Genomic DNA, 5,745 nt, shown 5'->3' on the forward strand with positions numbered 1-5,745 from the left:
TGAACACTTCATTTAAAATGGTAGAAACACAACGTAAGTTACAGTTACTTAAGCACTTGCAAGCTAACGTCAGCTCATTAGCCGCTAATGATTAGCGGTTAGGTTTACTACTACATAACGTCAATTACTGCGACTTCATTAGCCACTTGATTTAGGAATACTTTCAGCATTCAGCTAGAGTTAATGTCAGTTAATGTCTTAGAGAAAGTTGGAAAGAAAGACTCAAAGTGTTTGGGGGAATGAATAAGCAACATAATTGAATATATTGGCCTATCTTTTCTTTTAATGTTTAGTGTGCTGCTGCACAAACCACTCACTGTTTACCAACCAGGCATATATTCATATACTATATATTTATGTTTTCCAATTTTCAGATTTGTGCAATTTGTGATGTTACAGTTGCATTTTTTATATTTTGGCTGTTTGCTGTGTTTAAAATGTCATTAGATCAAGGCAGGCTGTAATGTTAGGTGCTATTATGGTTATGCCATGATGGTTTCACAATCAACAGCTATTTGATTAATATATTGTAAAAGCCCAGTTTGTCAAATATATGTATCTCCCCTTTTTAGATGCACTTCTGAAGTATTTGTCCCCTACCTCTGCAAATCCTGGGCCTACTAATGTAACTGCAGCCACCTCATCCACCTCAGCACCAAGTGATGCGGCCTCAAGTGCATCTCCCTCCCACACACAAACTGCCAGTGGAGAAATAAGATTATTTAGAGAATGTAGACTGTTAAGAGATTAACAATTTTTTTTTAAATTTTTTTTATTGTGAACTGTAAGTTAATATAACTTAAGTAATGTTCATGTTTATTGCAATGCAACATTTGTTTAATAATTAATAAAATCCAGACATTTTTTCAGGAAGTTTTTGAAATGTTTCTTCAGTAGTTTTTGAAAACCGAGGTTTGAACCGAACCGTGAGTCGAGGGGGCGCCAGCAAATATCTTGCCTAGGGTGCCAAATTGGTCAGGCACGGCCCTGTCCTTAAGAGTGCATAGTGACACATATGGCTGCCTGCTCTGCCCAGTATTGATGCAGTTATTACCAGAGGACATTGCATTAGCTTACACATGCAAATCAGACTCCAATGGTGAATGGAAGGTGCAGGACCTTATTCAATTTCTGGAAAAAGAAGTACAAGGCAAAGAGAGGGTGCTTCAGCTCACCAGACCAGGAAACACTCAGAAAGAAATCCCGCCAAGCAACAGATCCTTCACCAAGCCAACATCCTTCAGTGAAAACAAACACAAAAAATGGAATACACCCTCAGCAGCTGCACTGCACACAGCAAGTATTGTTCCTCAGACTTGTGTATATAATGCAACAGTGCTAGCCATAAACCAGAAAACTGTCCAGGCAGTTCAGTGGCTGCACGTAAAGAGAAGTTGAGAAAACTAGGGAGGTGTTATATGTGCTTAGGCCCAAAACACGTAGCCAAATTTTGCAGAGTCAAGAATGTTTCATGTGCCTTTTGCAGTCGCAGGCATCACCAGTCAGTTTGTGAACAAGGTGAAGCAAAGACAGACACAAACTGTCAAGTTTCCTAAGGTTTTGCCATGCAATATCCCCACTTAAAAGGGATGGAGTCATCTACCCAGAGGTTTAACTGGAATTCACTCAAATAACCAGGCAGCTTTTCCTTTTTTTCCCTTTTATTTTCCAAGTGCAAGCAGTTTAAGCCATTTCCATTAGCCATTAGCCATTAGGTGAAAAATCTTTTAATCAAAGTAACACACAAAAAGAAAAAAAATGTTTCAATTCTGTACATAATGCCAATGATGGAAATAAGTATACAAAATACAAGAGAAGTATACAAAATACCAGAAAAATAAACACCTAAATAAATAAATAAATACTGTGAAACCCAACATGTTTACATTACATTGCAAATTAAGTGCAAATAAAGTTACCCACTGCTGTCAATTGTTTTAACATGTTGTCAGGTAAGTGTGAATTTTACTTATTTTTAATATTTATTGTTACTCTACTTTTTAATGCATTTTAACATAAACTTTCTCAGTTTCAACTGTATTTAACCATTAACTATGTATTTTAACATGAATTACTTTTTAACCTCAATCACATTTTATGGTCAAATTTTAATAAAGTGAAATTAGTACACAAATTACACAACTATTTACATTCAAAATATGAAATGTTTGCATTGAATATTAAAATATGAAATGCTCAAATCATGCTATATTTAAATTGCTTAATTGCTTCTGTGATTAACACACAACACAATCAATTTTCATTTCATAAATTACCAAATTTCAAGATCAAAGTGAAACCCTCAGATGTGCTCAATACAAAAGTACCTGTTAATCTTTACATATTTTACATAGTACATTCTCACCACATTTCAATAGATTCAGGACATTAAGGGCATTAAATGGTTAACAAGCCACACATCACTGGGCAACCAACCCTGTGGCTAAGTTAGCGCTAACACAAACAATCAGCAAGAGTCTCTGATCACAGCGTCTTACCGGCTGCCTCTCTGGTGTTTGTAGAAGCTCATGTTCTGCATGGGCTTACTGCAGGGGTTCAGACAACGAGGGAATTGTCTCTCTGCTTGCCGCTGTTTGCGTACCTGATTGTGATGATCTGCACCTGTGATGACGTGCGCCGTTTTTTACAGTCCGGGCAGTGACTGTGCGATGGTTCCTCCTTCTGTTTTTTGTAGTTCTTTTGCAGTTTTTGTAGTTCTTTAATTAGCACTCGTTTAAACTTCAGTTTGACTTGACACCTCCCACTTGATCTTCCCATGGAAACACTGGGGAGATCGCCGGCTTTAAAGGCAAACTTTGTGGTCACAAGGATTGGTTGCTGACTTTTCTTTCCATCTGTTCCTCTGCAGGTAGTAAGACGATGAGCCGCCTGACATCCCTGTGAAGGAGGGTGGCATGGATTTTGTCCTTTTTCTTTGGATGAGCCGTGTTCCCTTTCAGAACTCTTGTCAAGGGAATGCAGTAGCTTGGGAAGATTCTGACATTGACGTCCCTCACAATGCCTCTTTTGTCTGGATTTGTGCCGATGACTCTGCCAGTCATAACCAGACAACATCCCCAACGGTGACGTTTCTCTGTGCTGTGTGCCACTTGCTCCTGACAAATAAGTTGGGACATGCGAGTTGGCTCCAGCTCCTCCAGAACTTGTTCACCTCAGCTTGCATTGCTCTGAGCCTTTTATAGGGATAGGTTGTGAAGTTGAAAGCCTCACAGTCCCCGCTTTGAGATGCTCGGCCGAGCAGAAGGCTGTTAGGTGTCACATACTGAACACAATCCTCCCGGCTCTGCATCCTGGCATCAATTGGTCGCTCATTTGCCAGGTAGGTGGCCATATAGAGAACTGTTTGGAACTCACTGTAGCTGAGTGAAGGTTCTCTTCCAAGACTTTAAAGTGCTCACCATTCCGGTGTGGAGAATCAGCTGGATGGATTTTCCACATCCACGCCGTTCCATTTTTGGCAGCATTATCCTCCAGGTCTGCTTTATCCTGGCTGCCCAGGAATCTGTACATCTCCTCTAACACTGGCTTTGCTCCAATGAAATTGGTGCCTGGATCTGACTAGATTTTCCATGGATGCCCGCGGATCGCTGTAAACCTTTGGTAAGCCATCAAGAAACCTTCAGTGGATAGAGTGTTGACTAGCTCTGTATGGATGGCTCTGCTGGCCATGCAGCAGAAAACAACTCCTCAGACTTTAAGCGTCACTCTTTACTTGACATCATCTTTGACATGGTAAGGTCCGAAGAGGTCAACTGTCGTAAACTGGAAGGGTGCAGCAGGTGCTGTTCTTTCAGGAGGAAGATCACTCATTACTTGTTGACATTTCTTAGCTCTTGCCTTCCTGCAGGTCACGCAGTAATCAACAACCCTTTGAGCGATTCTCCGCCCCTTTACAATCCATGCCCTCCTTCTCATTTTGAGCAAAATTCCCGCCACTCCATCATGACTCTCACTGTGAGCTTCACGAGCTAGCAGCATCGATACCCAGGCATCATAGGGCAAGATGGGAACACCAGCGTTGTCCTCTTTAAAGCTCTGGACTCGGCCACGACATACCAACATCCCAGAAACTTGATCTGAAGACCACCAGCCGGTCTGTTGTGGTGCTTGGAAAAGACTTGCCCATTTGTGCAGCAAGAAAAATGTCTCTTAAGGCATCCTCCCGCTCCTTGACTGAGATGACTCCTGTTAGGGACACTCCCTCCCACTTTGGACTGTTCAGGGCTTGCTTTTGTCCAAGGAACCGCTTTGCAGCTCTCCAGATCCATGCTACTGTCTTAACCAGTTGGGAGAGAAGGCCGAACCTCTTAACATCCACAAGGTTATTTATAGCTGACCCTGCCGGAGGTCTCCGTTGTTCTGCATATTTTGGTTCTTGTTTTTCCTCCTCGATTCTTGTCAGTGCAGCCACAAATGCTTTCTTTTGCAACTTGTTGATGTTTTCTCTGGCAATGGTTGCTATTTCTTTTGCTGATTTGATTGGCCAATCACTCACTGGCAAGCTCAGGAACTCTGGCCCATTTTGCCACTCTGAGTTCTCCTCCAAGTCTCTAGGGCTGGCTCCTCTGGTGATTATGTCAGCAATGTTTTGCGGTCCTGGAATCCACCACCAGTCTTGGACTCTAGTGCTGCCTTGGATCTTCCCAATCCTGTTAGCGAAGAATGTTTGATAGCCATAGCAGAGCAACCAGAGACTGTTAAGTATCACATGCCACATCATGCTGTTCTACGAGAAGATAAGGTAACTACTAAATTAAGAGTAGTATTTGATGCATCATCGCACGAGGAAGGCTGCCTATCCCTAAATGACAGCTTACTCACCGGACCGAACCTTAACCCAAATCTGCTAGATGTGCTTATCAAATTCAGACTGCATCAGATAGCCTTCACTGCAGATATAACCAAGGCATTTCTACAGATCGCTCTGGCAGAGAAAGATAAAGATGCCGTCAGATTCTTGTGGCTACATGGACCTCTAACCAAAGACTGTGAAAACGAGCTGCGCATCATGAGAATGAACAGAGTAGTGTTTGGAGTCTCACCCAGCCCGTTCCTCTTAGCTGCAACAATAAGGAAACACATCAAGATGTATGAAACAGAGCAGCCCAAGACAGTGCCTAATCCACATACAGGCACTGAGAGAGTCCCTGTATGTGGATTAGGGATCAACCAATAATCGGCACTGCCGATAATATCGGCCGATATTCAGCATTTTTATGATAATCGGCATTGGCCGTTTTTTCCACCGATAGCCGATAAAATACGTTTTTTTTTTAAAATTAAAACGCGCTCCTTTGGCTCTCATGCGGCCGTCTCTCTCTGCCTGTCTGCCTGAAGTCTCCACTCTGTGCTGTGTAACAAATGTCCCGCCTTCAGCCCCCACTGATTGGCTACACGGTACAAGTGAGTGACAGCCAATCAACACTGAAGGTAGATGCAGCGCTGCAGCGGCACAGAGAGAGAGGAGGGGAGAGAGGACTGCTCCGTGAAGCAGCAGTGTTTGAAGGCAAGGCAACAGAAAATGTCGAAGTTGCAATAAGAAATCCTCTATGCTGAAGATTTAAAGACACCACTGTTGATGCTTGATAAACACGCCATCTTCATACTGTATCTCAGTGTCTGTTCCCCCCCTCGCAGTTGCTCGCGAGTCGCAAAGGGCAGCCATTTGAAACAATAATGTTGTCTAAAACTACTTCACATCGGCTGCTAAAGCTAACGGACATG

The sequence above is a fragment of the Epinephelus moara genome, chromosome 3 (assembly GCF_006386435.1).
Source record: "Epinephelus moara isolate mb chromosome 3, YSFRI_EMoa_1.0, whole genome shotgun sequence".
NCBI classification, from domain to species: domain Eukaryota; kingdom Metazoa; phylum Chordata; class Actinopteri; order Perciformes; family Serranidae; genus Epinephelus; species Epinephelus moara.